Here is a 21,101-nt window from a genome sequence, read left to right on the forward strand (position 1 = left end):
CATCATCCGGCTAATGTGTTAAATGTAAAAAAAAAAAAAATTACATGCTACATACATACAACATGCATACTACATACATGCTACATTCATACTACATACTACATACATGCTACATTCATACTACATAAATACTACATGCAACATACATACTACATATATACTACATGCATGCTACATACATACTGCATGCTACATACATACCACATATATACTACATACATACTACATGCATGCTACATGCATGCTACATGCTACATACATAACACATATATACTACATGCATGCTACATACATACTACATGCTACATACTACATATATACTACATGCATGCTACATACTACATGCTACATACATACTACATATATACTACATGCATGCTACATACATACTGCATGCTACATGCATGCTACATACATACTACATACATACTACATATATACTACATACATACTACATACATACTACATGCATGCTACATACATACCACATACATAACACATATATACTACATGCATGCTACATACATACTACATGCTACATACATACCATATACATACTACATGCATGCTACATACATACTACATGCATGCTACATACATACTACATGCTACATACATACTACATATATACTACATGCATGCTACATACATACTACATGCTACATACATACTACATATATACTACATGCATGCTACATACTACATGCTACATACATACTACATATATACTACATGCATGCTACATACATACTACATGCATGCTACATACATACTACATGCTACATACATACCACATACATACTACATATATACTACATGCATGCTACATACATACTGCATGCTACATGCATGCTACATACATACTACATACATACTACATGCTACATACATACCACATATATACTACATACAAACAATACATTCATACAATACATACATAGACATACAGTACATATAACATAGAGTAACATACTTACCAATACTTGTCACATTGTTCCCCGAAGCCATTGTCTTTTCCGGAATAAATATTAACATAACAAACCACAAAAATACTCACCCACGATCCGAAGCAGTCCACGAGTGTGTCCCACGACGATCTTGGGTAGAGAACTGCAGCATCAGCTGTTGCTGCCGTTCTCTACGGGCTGCAGGAATCCAATGACAGAAGGTAGGTATCCTTCCGCACTGTATTCCTCCGCCACTTAAAAAAAAAAAAAGTCCCTAGTCTCACTTTATGCCATTGCTGTGTGGGAAATTCCCACGCAGCAATGGCATAAAGTGAGACTAGGGACTTTTTTTTTTTTAAGTGGCGGAGGAATACAGTGCGGAAGGATACCTACCTTCCGTCATTGGATTCCTGCAGCCCGTAGAGAACGGCAGCATCATCTGATGCTGCAGTTCTCTACCCAAGATCGTCGTGGGACACACTCGTGGACTGCTTCGGATCGTGGGTGAGTATTTTTGTGGTTTGTTATGTTAATATTTATTCCGGAAAAGACAATGGCTTCGGGGAACAATGTGACAAGTATTGGTAAGTATGTTACTCTATGTTATATGTACTGTATGTCTATGTATGTATTGTATGAATGTATTGTATGTATGTAGTATATATGTGGTATGTATGTAGCATGTAGTATGTATGTAGTATGTATGTAGCATGCATGTAGCATGTAGTATGTATGTAGCATGCATGTAGTATATATGTAGTATGTATGTAGCATGCATGTAGTATATATGTAGCATGTATGTAGTATGTATGTGGTATGTATGTAGCATGTAGTATGTATGTAGCATGCATGTAGTATATATGTAGTATGTATGTAGCATGTAGTATGTATGTAGTATGTATGTAGTATGTATGTGGTATGTATGTAGCATGTAGTATGTATGTAGCATGCATGTAGTATATATGTAGTATGTATGTAGCATGTAGTATGTATGTAGTATGTATGTAGTATGTATGTGGTATGTATGTAGCATGTAGTATGTATGTAGCATGCATGTAGTATATATGTAGTATGTAGTATGTATGTAGTATGTATGTGGTATGTATGTAGCATGTAGTATGTATGTAGCATGCATGTAGCATGCATGTAGTATGTATGTAGCATGCATGTAGTATGTATGTAGCATGCATGTAGTATGTATGTAGTATGTATGTAGTATGTATGTAGCATGCAGTATGTATGTAGCATGTATGTAGTATGTATGTAGTATATATGTAGTATGTATGTAGCATGTAGTATGTATGTAGCATGCATGTAGTATATATGTAGTATGTATGTAGCATGCATGTAGTATGTATGTAGTATGTATGTAGTATGTATGTAGCATGCAGTATGTATGTAGCATGTATGTAGTATGTATGTAGTATATATGTAGTATGTATGTAGCATGCATGTAGTATGTATGTAGCATGTAGTATGTATGTAGCATGCATGTAGTATGTATGTAGCATGTATGTAGTATGTATGTAGTATATATGTAGTATGTATGTAGCATGTAGTATGTATGTAGCATGCATGTAGTATGTATGTAGTATTTTTTTTTTTTTTTTTTTTAACATTTAACACATTAGCCGGATGATGGGACTACTACTGTCCCATCATTGGCTAATGTGTCAATCACTGTCATGGTAGCAGGCATCGCCCGATGGGACTTGTAGTCCCATCGGACAATGCTTGCACAGACCCCCGGACATCAGCACAGCCCCCCGGCAGGCCGGCACAGCCCCCCGGCAGGCCGGTACAGACCCCCACAGGGTGCACAGACCACCGGCAGGCCAGCACAGCCCCCCAGCAGGCCGGTACAGACCCCGGGCAGTCCACACAGCCCCCCGGCAGGCCGGCACAGCCCCCCGGCAGGCCGGCAGAGACCCCCGGAAGGCCCGAAATGACGGCGCATCATGATGCGCACACACCGCGCATCATGATGACGTCAGGCCGTCAATCAACTGAACTTCCGATTCCGATGCCGAATTCCGATATTGAAAAAATATCGGAAGTCGGTATCGGAATTCCGATACAGCAAGTATCGGCCGATACCCGATACTTGCGGTATCGGAATGCTCAACACTACCTGGCACTCAATTTTGTAATAGTATACAAGTGATTTATTCCATCCCAGACAGTTGTACAATATAGTATGTCAAAACGATTCGGTCAATTTGCAAGAACTTCGTCAGTTGCGTACTAGTGATTGTAGTAGGACGAATAAGAGAGGCAAAAGAGCTCAGTATTTTCAGTGTGAAAAACGGCTAAGTGGTAAGGCTGAAAGATTCAGTCTGGGTAGCATCATTGGTGGGTGCAGCCAAAATTTCAGAGCTGCAGACACAGCATCCATCGCTAGTCTGACGGTGGATGCCGTGTCTGCAGCTCTGAAATTTTGGCTGCACCCACCAATGCTGCTACCCAGACTGAAGATTTCAGCTTATTCGTCCTACTACAGTCATTAAGTAAAGAAAGAGTAGTCAGCTTACCGGTCTGCAATGAAATCCCCAAGCCTGCCAACGTCCAGCACGGATTGTGGTGAGCATCCACATCAATTAGGAACAAGAGAAAAAAAAAAGTGATCCAGCTTGACACGGAGGCGGCTGCAACTTTACAAAGCTTTATTGGACAACTTAAAAATATGTTAGTTCTTTAAAAATGTCTCCATAGCAAACACCAAGCACACCAGTGAGGAGGATCAACGCTTTTCAACTAAAAAGTCTTAGTCATGATCTGAATTTTTAGTTGAAACGCGTTGATCCTCCTCACTGGTGTGCTTGGTGTTTGCTATGGAGACATTTTTAAAGAACTAACATATTTTTAAGTTGTCCAATAAAGCTTTGCAAAGTTGCAGCCGCCTCCGTCTTAAGCTGGATCACTTTTTTTTTCTCCTACTACAATCATTGGTATGCAACTGATGAAGGTCTTGTAAATTGACCAAAACATTTTGACGTACTATATTGTACAACTGTCTGGGACGGAATAAATCACTTGTATACTAATACAAAGTTGAGTGCCAGGTTCTTTTTTGAATCATGTTGTGTGCTGTGACTTAGACAGTGTGGAAAAGTCCAGAGCCTCCAGCCTAGCATGAAGAGGTCAAGGGAATCAGGGCTCTCAGTGGTGAGTAGATGATGCGACGAAAACCCAACAGCTGGTGGTAAGCAGAACAGGATTGTGGAGGTGAGTGGTAAGGTGAAAAAAGCCAAAAATGAAAAACACTTGGCGCTGCTGATTCCCTCTCATAAATAAACTGTGATATACGCAGGTGTAATGCATACACATACTAAGCTACTATGATAGCAGTATTCTGTCAAAATACTAAAAGTCACTGAAAGTTCCAAGTAGTGGAAGTGAAGGAGACAGCACTCAACACATAATAGATTTTTTTTTTATTAATGCATAATAGGAAATAAAAATGAGATTTGGAGAGTACTGTAAAGAAAGAGTTTGATTAGCATAATCAACCCGAGTATCTTGGATGAGAGAAAACATTGTTGTGTGACCTTAGCCTAACATATTAGATCCACACAAAAAAAGTGTCATTTTTATAGCCGAACAGATTCCTTAAAAAGTAAAATGCATTGGAATCAGAGCTCAAGAATATAATTTATACTCATTCATAGAATGATATTTATATATGTATGTGTTCCAATACTGTTTCTTGTGGTAAGCATAAACTCAAGACTTTCAGCTAATTAAAATACACTTATTAGCAGAATTGTTATTTTTTTTTCCCCAAAGACTAGAAGGCTTATTCCTTTATAAATGAAAAGCAAGTTCTAAATGTTATTAAATCACTCGCTGGAAGATACCTAAGGCTTTGGAGAGTGAATTCACTCCAGCAAACAGAGACCACAACTCAATTTAAGTTATGTCCACTTCAGAACAAATTTACTTTTTTTTTTTTTAATTATGTGTTTCTGTCTGTTAGATTTTCAACATTATAAAATATGTTTCTGAATCACTGGTGAGAAAAATATTCATAATGGAGACATTTATCTACAAACCTCTCCAGGAAAATATACATCATTTGTGTTTCTTCTTTCCTTAAAGCAATTTTAGAGGAATTATTTCAAATCGAAGCAATTCAGGGCCTCAAGTGTTTTTTTTATATAAAAGATGATTCTTGTACATGTTCTTTTTCTATCTTTCTTTGTGGTTTGACAGTTTATAATAGAAATCATTATCCCTATAAGCTTACTTCATTTTATATAGATATACATTAAAACATTTTATAATCGAGCATGAAGAACTATAAAACTCCCCAAATTAATAGATACCGTCTATTTTATGGGAAGCTATGTGCATTAGAAATTGAAGTAATTTGGAAACAAAGCATTTTTTTTTTTCACTTGGAAGTTTTCCATTCTGGAGAAGCAACATGCTCTAATCGTTGTATTAAATTAATTTATGAATATATCCTGCGTTTTACCATATCGGTTTAATTAATAATGAGAAGAAAGTCTGGCAAATAGACAAAATGTATTGTATTTGCCCCAAAAACTGAAATATCACACGAATTACCATATTAAGCTAAAATACTTCTTTATCAACACTCCTACAACAATAATAAACAAAATGAAAGCAAGAGCATACGCACACAAATAGAAAGCACTGCATGACATGCATACATATTATATACTACATACAGTAAAGGCCACAGTTCATCAAGTCCGGTGTTTTTTATGTTAGTCTTGATGGTAAAGGTGCTGAAGTAGATGCGCTAAATCCATTTAAAGGCCTGAGTGTCTTAATTAATTTGGTGCACCATTTAGCTGCGACATGTCAGCGCAAGAAAAGCATTGCAATCACAGACTGAAGTACATTTCTATTGCAATGTATGCTACATTTATGGTGTGAATTAAAATGAAATTGCCAACTGTGTTTAGCAACTTAGAGCTCTACTCATTTTATAAAAAATTGGAAAAGTTGGTCGGGACTGCATAAAAAAGTCAAAAGTTGCACAAACATTTCTAGGATTTCAAAAAAACAATGTTATACTGGAATTCTGATGAAAACTGATTGACTGTGCCATTGTGTCTTTCATTTTTTTAAGGGGAGGTAAGCATTTCGGATGTCAGGATTAATTGACACATTTCAAGCCTTTACTAGTCCTTAGAGATGACAGCGTTATGATTGAGAAGCAGCAAAGCAAAGACCTGAAATGCGTAAACTATTCTCATTTTCATTTCCCATGGATTTTAATCTGGACCTAAAATAAAGTCTGTCTTTTACATAAACTGGATACTGGACTTTTTCCACTTATAGGTTGATTTTGGCTTACATGAGGCTAGAATCATGTAGACCTCATAGATCGCGAGCAGGTTGCCATCAATCATCTTGAATCTTGAATCTGTTGAATTATGCGTTTACTCTATTATAACTCTATTGTTTGTACAGTTCTGCAGAATATGTTGATGCTATGAAAATAAAAATTATCACTACTATTATTATTGATTGTCCGGAACTATCATGTGTAATTCAGCACAGATTTAACCCCTTAATGACCATCAATATGTCATTTAACTGACCTGAGATATAAGAGAATATCATCCTCCTACAGGTGACCATCCAACATCTGTCAGCTGTGCACTACTGCTGACAACTTTCTGCATCAGCCATGATCATTGTTGTCACCGTCCATATCTGTTTAACCCCTTAAATGCTGCTGGCAATAGTGACTGTATCATGTAAATGTTTTAAAGAGTGTGGCTTATCCCTCTTTATCCCTCTTGGCACTCTGAGATCATGATTGTGTGGTCCTGATGTTTGCCATGGCAATTCATGAGTAAATAGCATCCTTAGAGTCTGCTGGCTACACTGACCAGTTCAAAAGTCACCAACATTTAGGTGGTAAAAATCAACTTTTTCATTCCTATCATGCCATTTTGCATTAATTCCTGAAAAGCACCGGAAGGGTTAATAAACTACCTGACAGCAGTTTTCAAGAAGTCAAGGGGTGCTGTTTTTAAAATGCTATCACTTCTGGGAATTTTCCAATATATACGACCCCCACAGTCATTTCAAACCTGGAGAAGTCCCTAAAAAAAATTATTTTGTAAATTTCCATGAAAAAATGAAAAATTACTGCTACATGTTTCAACCTCCTAAAATGCTAACAAAATAAAATAACATTTCTCAAATGGTGCTGATGTAGAGCAGACATGTGGGAAATATTATTTATTAAAGTTTTGCTATGATATGACTATCTGAATTAAAGGGATAATCATTCAAAGTTTGAAAATTGTTAATTTTTATTCATTTTTGCCACATTTCTGATATTTTTAGAAATAAACACAACACATGTGAACCTAAATTTACCATGGTCATAAAATATAATGTGTCACAAAAAAACATTCTCCAAATCACTGGATTTTGTCAAAGCGTTCCAGAGTTATTACCACATAAATTGACACTGGCCAGATTTTTAAAATTTGGCTTTGTCACTAAGAGGTTAATCAGCTTCTGTGATATGGTCTCAACTTCTAGCCCTTATAGTTCTACTCAAAGAGGAGTTATCACTAGTGATGAGTGAGTATACTCGCTACATGAGATTTTCCGAGCATGCTCGGGTGATCTTTGAGTATTTGGATGTACTCAGTGATTTAGTTTCTGTCGCTGTAGCTGCATGATTTGCGGCCGCTAGACAGCCTGAATACATGTGAGGAATTCCTAACAAACAGGCAATCAACTCATGTATTCAGGCTGGCTAGCAGCCTCAAATCATGCAGCTATGGTGACAGAAACCAAATCTCTGAGTACATCCAAATACTCGGAGATCACCCGCGCATGCTCGGGAAATTTCGAGTAACGAGTATACTCGCTCACCACTAGTTATCACCAATCTTGATTTGTACGTTTTGGAAATATTCGTATATCCTATGAAATAACTGTTTCAAATATCCCTTTCTTAGAATTTTCTTTTGCTTAGAACTAATTCAAGTTTTCTTTTCCTACAACTTTCATCAGTTATTCCTAATAGAAATTTATCAATAAATTTGAAAGCTGGGTGTTAACATTTGAGGGCATACCCACGCATACTCCCACACTATCCAATCAGTAGTGTTAGACTAATCAGGGAAATACCCGGGCAATACCCTATTGTCTATATACATACATTTCTCCGAAGAGTAAAAATGTAATGACCCAACACAAATCTAGAATTATTGTATTATGTGAAATACAAATGTTTACTAGAAGAAATATGTCAGGAGAGGTGACAAATATTTTCTACATTAATAGTACTTAAATTACACTGAAGTTTTATGGTGATTCCTTTTTTTTTCAGAAGGATAATGGATGGATCAATCTATTACAGTTGCAAAGTCTCATTCAGGTATCCATTTTTTTCGCACATGGAAGAACAAATTATTTTCAACTTTGGCCTGGATTTCATTTTTCCCCAGTGTAGCCATTTCTACGATTAGAGTTTCATCAGTTTTTTTTGCATGGCAAGAAAACTGATCCACATTCCTTAGCTACGTATGCCTACTGAACAGTCAGTGAAAAATGGACAAAACTGCATCATGAAGTTTGATCCACAAATCACATCAAAATTACAAATGCCTACTTTTTCTTGTGTAAATCCAGAGGTGGGAAACAGAGCGCACAGTAAGGTGCATTTTTTCTTGTGAACATCGAATCAACATGTCCAAAAACTAATTTTTGTTCATGCGCTATCCATAAAAAAAATGGGTAACACGCATATAAGAAACAGAAGTCTCAATGAGGGCTAATGCAGATGTTAAACATTGCAGTCTTGTAAAACAAAACTTACTGGTGTAACTTAGGGCTCGTACACATGACTAATTTTCTTGAATGAGTGCTATTGCTGTTTTTTTCTCGGAGAGCACATGTACCTATGATATTATATGGGGCTATGAACATGCCTGATATTTTTTTTCCTAGGACCAAGTGGTCTACAGACAAAAAGAGACATCCAATTTCGATCCAAATGTTGAATCAAAATTGGTAATGCAAGTCTATGGGTCTGTTGCAAAAAAAAAAATCAGACTGCACTTGGATGACATCTAGCTGAGGTCTGATTCTCACAGACCGACAGAATGGAGAAGGTGGAGAAACCTCTTTTTTTTCTCCCTGCATCCATGAAAATCTGGTGTCATTTCAAACTTTGATCAGAAAAAAAAGACTGATTTTCTTGGAAATGGAAAAAACAATCATGTGACCCTATCCTTACAGTGCTATATCAGGGAAACTTTTGACCCAACACAATCACCAGAAAGGATTTCTTTATACAGTTTACATAACTCTTGCATTAATTTGCTTAAAATTATTGCTATAATAAGAGAAGATTTCTGCCAAAAAGAAAAAACAAAACACTGCAAAGTAGGTTTTTGCCAAAGGTGGTTGTCACATGCAAGTTGCCGTAAAATCACAGCACTATTGCGAATGCAATGCAACTGTCTATGGAAATAAAAACCTGCTAATTTAGCATGGCCATAAAAATGTGATGATAAATAGCCATTGAGGTTGTGTATTAACAGGTTGGTGATTTTACCACTGATCGCCATTCAGCATGGGCCTTTTCAAAAAGGATTAATAAAAAGAACATGGAAAATAAATTGAAATGATCCTTTGTAGCGACGCGTCATCTATGGACAGGGCACTGAAATAAATGAAAGGTTTTTATTGCTTTAAAAGATCATTGAAGTCAGAGAAGATTATTACACATTTCACAGATATAGATGTTAAAGTTCTCCCCGTAATGTTTTTTGATCACCATGCCGATTACTGCTTCAATAGTTCTTTAATTAGAAAGACAGCGACCATTGTATACCTATTCCTGCTGGCATTTTATTTATGTTCCACTGATTAGTTCTGAATTGGGCAGCGATTAGGCAGACAGCTGCTATTGTGCATCCTCTGAAAGATCCGCACACTAAACGCTTACCAGGATCATGGATAGCGCACATTAGGCAGCCTTAGTAAATGTCTTTTTCTTATCTTTTCCTATTAGTAATATAAATAAAATATATCTACGTATAATAAGTCTATTGCGTGTTGCATAGAATCTGAAAAAAATTAAAATTATAAGGATTGTCCAGGACTCAACTTGAGATCGGTGTAGGTGTAGGGATATGGACTGTATTATCCTGTCCCTGAAGACAACAGATGAGCCATGTGAATACCATCATGCAGCTTTACATGTAAAAGTAATGTGTCTAATGTGATGTAATTTATTATGGTGATGTAGAGTTTATAAGGGTAAGGTTAGGATTACACAAGGCATAGAATAAAGATAATAGGTTTAGCATCTAAGATAGGGAATGGTTAAGGATAGAACTAGCCAAGAGGATGGGCACCTGTATAAAGAAAAGAGGGGAACATCTTGGTTAGAGAGAGTTCAGTGTCAGTGAAGTGCCTAGTGAAGGCCAAGTTCATGTGTTAGCTGGTTGCTAGGGGCAACATGGGACAACCAAGGTAGTGGTAGGTCGAATAGAGTTCCCTGATGGACATTCCTGCAGCGTCTGGAGCCTAGAGCTCAGGCAAGATGCCAAGGAGTGGGGCTGGTTTTCTTATATCATGAAGTCGGTGGTCGGTGGATGTGAAATAAGTAAAGGACAGTTTGCCCGTAACTGGTGCACTGTCGAGGTGGACAATGAATTTCTGAGGCTGATGTAGTTAGTGGGCTTGGAGGTAGTCCAGAACTAACGGGTAGCAGTAAAGAAGAGGAGTTGTACTAATGAGGAAAGAAGTGTGAATTGCTCTGCTCTATCACACCTGTGCAGAAAAGAAGATGAAGGGTTGCATTCTGTAGACTTAAATTGGTGAAAAAAACTTCTTTATTAGTTGTATTAAAAAGACACGGACCCGTTGAAACGTAGTGTGTACGCAAAACGGCCATTTCCTCATGGTCACCCGTGCTCCCCCAGTCTCATGTCTTTTTTATGCAACTAATAAAGAAATTTTTTCACCGATCTAAGTCCACAGAGTCCACGGAGTGCCACCCTTCATCTTCTTTCCTGCAATTTTGAATGAGCTCATCTGCCTGGGTGTCTCTTCAGTGCAAGAAGCAATCTGTCTGCAAACTGAACCCTACACTCTCATGGAGGTATGTGAGTTTGTTTAGTGCCGGTTTTTCTTTTCCTTTCACAGCATCCCACCTGTGCCCAGCTGGTGAACCTGGACTGTTTAGTAAAAGTTGGACTATTTCAATGAACTTGGTGTCACATGAATTATGTGCGGCATCTTCTGAGGACGGAGGCCTGAGGCTTACAAGTGAGTGTGCTACACCCCACTCCCCACAGCATACTGGGACTGAGACACCTCTTGTCTGTAAAGTGCCAGAGTGAAAGCAGACAGCAGCTTGGTTGTGACTACAATTCTCGGCCAGTTTGCAGAGGTCTGACATCTGTCACCCCTGTGGATCAGCTGTTTGCTACCAGATGTACTGCAGCGCCTATTGAAGGGAATGATAGCTGAGCTGCAGTAACCAAGAATGACTAGACATAAGATACAAAGCCATGCTGATCAGTCTATATCCACTCTGTACATCCATACACAGGAAGAGAAGCAAACAACTGAGCAGTGGGGGTGCTGGGTTTCCGATCCCCCCACTGATCAGATACTTTTGTCCAAACCTAAGAATAGGTCACTTATGGGTTTCCACTATTAAAAAATTGGATCCAACTGACCAGATTGTAGTTAAAATGAAGCAAAGTTAATATAGTACTCAACCCCCTTTGGTCCAGCACGACGTAGCTCCAGTCTTTGTGTTTTGGTTGCAGAAGTGACATCAAGATTACAGCTCACAACACTGCAGCTAATCCCTGAGGTCAGAAGCTCTGCTGTTGACTGCATAAAACACCAAGCTCAGCGATTAGCTGCATGCTGCAACTAAAACACAGATACTGGAGCCACAGCAGGGAGTCAGCACTAGACCAAGAGAGTGTGAGAACTACCCCTATCTGTCTTTACTACTATTGGAATGAATGGAGTCCATGTGTCCATGTGTCTAAAAGTGGAGAACACCTTTAATGTAGGACAAGCATTTTTACTTGACCCATTTATGTTTGTGACTGTACTGTTTATTCACCATGTGTTACCATGTAGTGCTACTCTATGCCATAACATCACGGAGGTATGTCATGAAAGAAATCAGAGGAATACACTGATAGCTTGCACCAAATAACTGGTGTAAGTACCGTATTGCAACTCCCATATCTGAAACTGTATGTCTCCAGGTGGGGGATGTGTTCCCAAAATAGATTGAATTTGCCCACACCTTGCCCTGTCTTCATGTGGTTAAAATAACAAGAGAATAATCTTGCAATATAATACTGAGCAAAGTGATGAACTTTTGGGCTTGTGTCACTGTAACTTTGTAAATATGCGTACCATCTTGACACTTGTTCAAAGAATATTGGTTGGAAGGGGGATTATTTTACCACTAGTGACTGGTTGTCTCCAGTCCCTTTTTAAATCACCACTAAAGCACCACTCCAGAGATTTTTTATAACCTTTCAGCTCTGGAGTGGTGCAACTATTCTAAGTTCCCTGACCATAGTATTACACTTAATAGCTGCTATCTTTTCCTGTTCCCAGTGCCATTCCGGTCACAGCCCTCTATCTTGCGATTGAAACTTCTGACTCATTAAAGTCAGAAGTTTTGATCACAAGATTTCAATGTAAGTCTATGAGAGTCTCATTCTGACCTCATTATAGCTCTCATAGACTTACATTGACATGTGACTTCTTGATCACACAGCAAACACTGAAGCAATCCGACAGATCATATACTGCTGAAGGCCGACTGAAGAGGCACTGGGAATAGATCAAGATGGTGGCTGGTAAATATGAGAGTAGTTGCAGTCAACTTAAACTAGTAGCACAATTGCACAGATGCAATAAAGAAACCCTACTGGAGTGGTGGTTTCATAATACCTTGGAACTTCTTGCTGTCTCAGGACTCAAAATTTTAGATGTTGGTCCTCTGCAACTACAGTATGTTCTTAGAAAGTGACCACAGTTGCAAGCGAAGATCTTACAGGTCTACAATTCGCCAATTTCTCTTATACTATTTTATAACTTTATACCTTGTTCATTATGTTATGAAATCAACTTTGCTAAAACACTTTTAATTAAAAAATTTTTTAGCAAATATATGAAATTGGAGAAAAACAAAGACAGTCATTCATGTCCTCATTGATATCCTTCTGACTCATACCACTAATTCCCTCTGCTTTGTTAATCAGCAACTCCTAGCTATTGTTTAATGCTTCCTTCAGCATTTGCGGGTCACATTTCCCATGAAACTGGTACCTCCACTTGACAGCATTAACGGAAACCCTGTTAATCAACATTGGAATTCACGTACATAAAATCCGTGGGACCAAGTAGCATCATAGCAACATTCCATTTTATAGGACAAACATGTTGAAAAGAGAAAATGCTTTTCATTATCCTAAGCTGTCCTTGAACATTGGACCTTACAAATTAACCATCATTCTAATTAACAATAACATGTTGCTAAGTAACTAAAGCGATTTTCTAGTTGATGTTAGAATATATATATATATATATATATATATAGATATATATATATATATTTATATTACAAGAAAATTCATTTATGCCTTACAAACAGCAAAAACTAAAAATGGTCCAAAATGCATTATAATATTCTACCTGAATCCCCAGAATTCCTTATGAAGTGGCTCTATTGCTATATAATCTGTCCGAGATAATTAGCATGATTAATTCCTTTACATATGAACCCTACAAGGCAAGACTACGTATACTGTATATGTTGTATCTAGAGGTAAGCGAATTAACCAATATTTAAATTCAGCAAATTAGTTTACATTGGTCAGAGGAATTCAATTTGCTATAAATGCATAGGATGCGATTCGAATGAGCCCAGATTTCTGTATAAAAAAACCTGTTTATCATGCTATAAGGTCTCCCAGACCCAAGGTATAACAGATGGACTGACCATGAGGGGTTTAAAAACCTTTTAAAAAAATCATACGTAACCTTTCATCTGTCCCTTGAGCTCCTTACCCGGTCTCTGCTCGCTTCCTATGTCCCTGCTCAGTTGTTGGTTTCCTCTTCAGTCTTTGGCAGCATTACCTAGTCCTTGACATCCGCCATGTCATCAGAATCTGTATCAAAGACTATCTGGTGCCAGAAAGGCCAGAGAAGTGTGAAGAAGAGACCAATGCCAAAATGGACCTTCTGCCTAAGAAGCTGATTGAGAGTTATGGCAGACGGGACAGGTGCGAATGATTTTCTGTAGTCTTTTTAACCTCTTCACAACCCATTTGAATCTAGGAAAGAAAATTTGGCTTGATGGCACCATTTTATGGTCTTAGTGCAAATGGAATTTCCAAAGATTTGGATTCGTAGGTATCCACAAATCTCTGGAAGATCAAAACTAATTTAATTCATTCAGAATCAATTTGCTCATCCTTACTTATAGGGTGTAAAAAGCTTGTCTAATGAGGACAACTTCTACCTATATGAAATATTCTGCCATATAATTATTTCCATTGTTCAACTCACACCGGAGGATTCGATTAGGGTAATTTCCATTCTCGCAACCACAAACTTTCTACATATTCCATGAACAGTCCCTCATTTTAATGGATAAAAAGTAATATAAAATTTATTTTACAGTGGAAATATCTAGACAATCGAGACCTTTCTCCAGCAAAATCAGCTATTTGCCCAGGGTCTTAGTTGGGTGACGATAGACACTCTACAAAGGGCACTCACCAATTGGTAAAATATAAACTCTTTATTTCATAGTGTTTATAAACAGCATGAAGCACAGAGTGGATTGAAGTACAAGGATACTTATGGATAATAGTTGTTTTTTGCCAACTAGGCTAGCTTAAAATGGCTATTGTCCATACTGTATGCACCCATTCTGTGCTTCATGTGGTTTTTAAACTATATGGACTAAAGAGTTATTTTTTTACCAACCAGTGAGTCCAGTCATATTTAGGTTTTGATGAACGTGTCTATGTTATTGGAATTATTTTCTTAACAATTCCAATAACATAGAGCATCCAAATAATGGTGTAAGGTGTGCTGGTATTAACTTGAATATTAATTAAGTCAGAAGATCATACGGTAACCTGGCATATGAATGTGGATTCAATATAATTAGTGTGCCTTTTGTAGTGATATGTTCAGTTGTTGTGTATAGCACACTATTGTTTTTACGTTTCAGAACCGCAAACACCTATTTAGCCCTTTACTTTCTGCTGAATATATGTCACATTTTCTTCCGCAGTAATATGCCACTGCAATGATCATATTAGGAAACTACATAAACATGATGCTCCACAATCTACTATTATTATCAGAAATCATTATTTCTTAGTGAAAGGAAGCCAATAACCCAATATCCTAGAGGGCTAGGAGGAATTACCATCACTTTCCAGCAGGATATTTCAGCAGGTTGACATGAAACCTATAGCAGATTACAAAAGTTTGTTTCGACACTGCTTTTTTAGTTTTACATTTGTTTCACTGAGGGGGGTTTGTTGCAACTTTTTTGAGTCCATGCAGCATTTTTTTGTGAGCTATACAGATTGAAGTCTGAGGTTCCATTGCATATACTAACAAATATGAAGCAAACGTTGTGTGGACAGATTTCCAGGTGTATGTGGGTTGTTCTTTAACCCCTTTCTGACATGTGTCATACTATCCCGTCCCGAACTATCCCGCTGATCGCGGCCAGGTGTCAGCTGAATATCATAGCTGACAGCACTATGTGTCAGGGGCGGTCACATACCTCACCCAGCACATTAATCCCTGGCACACATGATCGCAGTGTACGGGGGGATCAGGGAAGAATATGGCAGGGAGGGGGTTCCCTACGTGCTTCCCTGGACCCTTGGAACAGTGCAATCACATCGCGCTGTTCTGAGGGCCTCCCTCCCTGCAGGCCCCCCAGATCCAATATGGCCACAGGGGCCTTTGGGGGCCTGCAGGGAGGCATCGTTTGTAGTGCCTGCTGATTGCAGGCACTGAGAAAGCCTGCTGCAGCGCCTGTCAGATTGCTGATCTGACAGAGTGCTATGCCTACTGTCAGATCAGCGATCTTTCACTAGACAGTGATTTCCCCCCCGGGACAATAAAATAAAGTAAAAATAAAAATTAAAAACATGTAGAAATAATTTATAAAAAAGTTCCTAAATAAAAAAACAAACATTCCCTAAAAAATTCATTTTTTGTTAATAAAAAAAACAATAAAAGTACACATATTTAGTATTGCCGCGTCCGTAACGACCCCCCTATGAAACTGTCCCACTAGTTAACTCCTTTAGTGAACCCCTTAAAAAATAAAAATAAAAAAACAAAGCATAAAACAATGCTTTATCATCATACCTCCGAACAAAAAGTGCAATAACACGCGATCAAAAAGACAGATATAAATAACCATGGTACCACTGAAAACAGCATCTTGTCATGCAAAAAACGAGCCACCATACAGCATCATCAGTGAAAAAATAAAAGTTATAGCTCGCAGAATAAAGCGATGCAAAAAAAATTATTTTTTATATAAAATTGTTTTTATTGCATAAAAGTGCCAAAACATAAAAAAAGACATGAATGAGGTATAGCTGTAATCTTACTGACCCGAAGAATTAAACCGCTTTACCAATTTTACCACACGAGGAACAGTGTACATGCACCCCCCAAAAGAAATTCATGAAATGGTGGTTTTTGTTCATTCTACGTCCCAAAAATCGGAATTAAAAGCGATCAAAAATTGTCACGTGCCCGAAAATGATACCAATAGAAACGTCAACTCGTCCCACAAAAAAATAAGACCTCACATGACTCGGTGGGTCAAAATATGGAAAAATTATAGCTCTCAAAATGTGGTGATGCAAAAACTTTTTACAATAAAAAGCGTCTTTTAGCGTATGACAGCTGCCAAACATAAAAACCCACCATAAATAGTAAGTCAAACCCTTTATCACCCCCTTAGTTAGGGAAAAATAATAAAATTAAAAAAAATGTATTTATTTCCATTTTCCCATTAGGGTTAGGGTTAGGGCTAGGGCAAGGGTTAGGGCTAGGGTTAGGGCTAGGGTTAGGGCTAGGGTTAGGGCTAGGGCTAGGGTTAGGGCTAGGGCTAGGGGTGTGTTGGGGTTTGGGTTGGAGTTAGAATTGGGGGGTTTCCACTGCTTGGGCACATCAGGTGCTCTCCAAATGCAACATGCCGTCTGATCTCAATTCCAGCCAATTCTGCATTGAATAAGTCAAATGGTGCTCCTTCCCTTCCAAGCTCTGCCATGCGCCCAAACAGTGATTTACCCCCACATATAGGGTATCAGCTTACTCAAGACAAATTGCAAAACAACTTTTCAGGTCCTATTTCTCCTGTTGCCCTTGGGAAAATAAAAAATTGGGGGCAAAAATATCATTTTTGTGGAAAAAAAATATGATTCTTTTATTTTCACGCCTGGGCGTTATAAACTTCTGTGAAGTACTTGGGGGTTCAAAGTGCTCACCACACATCTAGATAAGTTACATGGGGGGTCTAGTTTCCAAAATGGGGTCACTTGTGGGGAGTTTCAATAGTTTAGGCACATCAGAGGCTCTCCAAATGCACATGACACCCGCAGACCATTCCATCAAAGTCTGCTTTCCAAAACATCACTACTTCCCTTCCGATCCCCGACGTGTGCCCATACAGTAGTTTTCTCCCAGATATGAGGTATCAGCGTACTCAGACAAACTGGACAACAGCGTTTGGGGCCCAATTTCTTCTGGTACCCTTGGGAAAATAAAAAAATTGGGGACTGAATGATCATGTTTGTGGAAAACTGCGATTTTTTTATTTTCACGCCCGGGCATTATAAACTTGTGTGAAGCCCTTGGGGGTTCAAAGTGCTCACAACATATCTAGATAAGTTCCTTAGGGGGTCTAGTTTCCAAAATGGTGTCATTTGTGTTGGGGGTTTCCACTGTTTAGGAACATCAGGGGCTCTCCAAAGGCAACATGACACCCGCAGACGATTCCATCAAAGTCTGCATTTCAAAACATCACTACTTCCCTTCCGAGACCCGACGTGCACCTATACAGTAGTTTTCTCCCACCTATGGGGTATCAGTGTACTCAGTACAAATTGGTCAACAACTAATGTGGTCCATTTTCTCCTGGTACCCTTGGGAAAATAAAAAAATTGGGGACTAAATGATCATGTTTGTGGAAAAAATAAGATTTGTTTAATTTCACGCCCGGGCATTATAAACTTGTGTGAAGCCCTTGGGGGTTCAAAGTGTTCACCACACATCTAGATAAGTTCATTATGGGGTCTAGTTTCCAAAATGGTGTCATTTGTGGGGGGTTTCCACTGTTTAGGTACATCAGGGGCTCTCCAAAGGCAACATGACACCCGCAGACCATTCCATCAAAACGTCACTACTTCCGTTCCGAGCCCCGACGTGTGCACACACAGTAGTTTTCTCCCATATATGGGGTATCGATGTTCTCAGGACAAATTAGACAACAACTTTTGGGCCCATTTTCTCCTGGTACAATTGGGAAAATAAAAAAATTGGGGACTAAATGATCATGTTTGTGGAAAAAATAAATTTTTTTTATTTTCATGCCTGGGCGTTATAAACTTCTGTGAAGCACTGGGGGGTTCAAAGTGCTCTCCACACATCTAGATAAGTTCCTTAGGGGGTCTAGTTTCCAAAATGGGGTCACTTGTGGGGGGATTCCACTGTTTAGGCACATAAGTGGCTTTCCAAACGTGACATGGTGTCCAATCTCAATTCCAGCCAAAAAAAGTCAAATGGTGCTGCTTCCCTTCCATGCTCTGCCATGTGCCCAAATAGTCGTTTACACCCACATATGGGGTATCAGCGTACTCTAGACAAATTACACAATAACTTTTGGGTTCTTGTTACCCTTGGAAAAATAAAAATTGGGGGTGAAAAGATCATTTTTTTGGAAGAAATATGATTTTTTAATTGTACGGCAGTACGTTATAAACTTCTGTGAAGCCCTTGTGGGTTCAAAGTTCTCAACATATATCTAGATTAGTTCCTTGGGGGGTCTAGTTTCCAAAATGGGGTCACTTGTGGGGGGTTTCCGCTGTTTAGGTACATCAGGGGCTCTCCAAATGTGACATGGCATCCGATCTGAATTCCAGCCAATTTTGCATTGAAAAAGTCAAATGGCGCTCTTTCCCTTCTGAGCTCTGTCATGTGCCGAAACAGTGGTTCCCCCCACATATCAGGTATCAGCGTACTCAGAACAAATTGCACAATAACTTTTCCAGTCCAATTTCTCCTTTTACAATTGGTAAAATAAAAAAAATTGAACCTGAATTATTTTTTTTGTGAAAAAAAGTTAAATGTTCATTTTTTTTTAAATATTCAAAAAATTCCTGTGAAGCACCTGAAGGGTTAATAAACTTCTTGAATGTGGTTTTGAGCACCTTAAGGGGTGCAGTTTTTAGAATGGTGTCACTTTTGGGTATTTTCTATCATATAGACCTCTCAAAGTGGCTTCAAATGTGATGTGGTCCATAAAAATAAAATGGTGTTGCAAAAATGAGAAATCGCTGGTCAACTTTTAACCCTTATAACTTCCTAACAAAAAAAAATTTTGGTTCCAAAATTGTGCTTATGTAAAGTAAACATGTGGGAAATGTTACTTATTAAATTTTTTTGTGTGCCGTATCTCTGTGATTTAAGGGCATAAAAATTTAAATTTGGAAAATTGAGAAATTTTCAAAATTTTCGCCAAATTTCCGTTTTTTTCACAAATAAACGCAAGTTATATGAATGAAATTTTACCACTATCATGAAGTACAATATGTCATGAGAAAACATTGTCAGAATCACCGGGATCCATGGAAATGTTTCAGAGTTATTACCTCATAAAGGAACAGTGGTCAGAATTGTAAAAATTGGCCCGGTCATGAACGTGCAAACCACCCTTGGGGGTTAAGAGGTTAAATTATCATCATCTTATGTAAAGATTAGCCACATTTACCTCAAAGGAAACATAAGATATTGTAAATGCTTTGCTTCAAAAGGGCTTTACAGGCAAGCACATGGCTGCTTGTCAGATTGCCCCTAAATGAAACAATTATAAAATCAAGAACAACTGCAAAGAGAGAGATTCAAATGCTGTAAAGAAAACTTCAGGACACCAAAGAAAGTTCTGCAAGTGCTGGGACCATCTCCAAAAAAGGATTCAGCTGCGGGATTGGTTTAACACAAGTACAGAGCTTGCTCAGAAATTGTAGCAAGCGTGTATCAGTGCATTTGCACACACAGTGATGAAAAAGCCTTTGAAGGCTGTTGGGATGTCAAGATGAGCAACAATTTGGAGAAAGTACAGATACTGGACTGCAAAGACTGGGGTAAAGTTATTTTCTCTGATGAAGCACCCTTCAGACTGGTTGGGACATCTGGAAGAATGACTGACCAGTGAAGAAAAGGTAACTTTTCATCCAAGGACCTGAGCTCACTAACATTTTTGATTAAGAGCAATGCCATGTATATATAATTTTATCTAAACTTAAAGAGCAACTTCTCCCAAGCACCCAGGAGAAATTTGGTGACCAATGCTCATTCAGGGATGATGGTGCATGATGTCTTAAGGCAAAAGTGATACCTAAGTGGTTTGCAGAACAAAACTTTCAATTTTCTTTTTTATGGCCAGGAAATTCCCCAAATTTCAATTCCATTGAGAACTTGTGGTATTTTCAAAAACAAGATGAACAAATAAAGACACAGAGATTGTGATAACATCCACCAAGCTCTAGGCAAGAATGTGTTGCCTTTATTCAGTTTTTGGCCCAGATTTTTATATCCAGCTGTAGGTAACTTGAAAGACTTGAAGCTTAAGAGTCAACACTGTATATATTGAGTCCTTATATAAACTTGATATATTTGTTAATATAAGTTTAAATATGTATGATGTGCTTTTAATTGTACTTCTGTAGCCATAAAAAACATGTGACAAAAAAATAAAAGCACTGAAGCAGCAAACTTTGTGAAAGTCAAAATTTGTGTCAGTCGCAAAACTTTTGGTAATGACTGTATTTATCTGAGGTATGATTCTGTAGTATTGAGAAGTAAAAACATTGTAAAAAATATGTT

At 38.1% G+C, this 21,101-nt stretch overlaps 1 protein-coding gene across 2 annotated transcripts in view; it reads right to left on the reverse strand.

The window, feature by feature from the left end:
* DPYD (dihydropyrimidine dehydrogenase) overlaps nucleotides 1-21,101 on the reverse strand; it is a 1,593,199-nt gene that overhangs the window by 1,460,883 nt on the left and 111,215 nt on the right. The gene's annotated exons all lie outside the window — the stretch shown is intronic.

Source organism: Dendrobates tinctorius, unplaced genomic scaffold (assembly GCF_039654945.1).
Source record: "Dendrobates tinctorius isolate UK_male_01 unplaced genomic scaffold, ASM3965494v1 ptg000029l, whole genome shotgun sequence".
Lineage (NCBI taxonomy): Eukaryota > Metazoa > Chordata > Amphibia > Anura > Dendrobatidae > Dendrobates > Dendrobates tinctorius.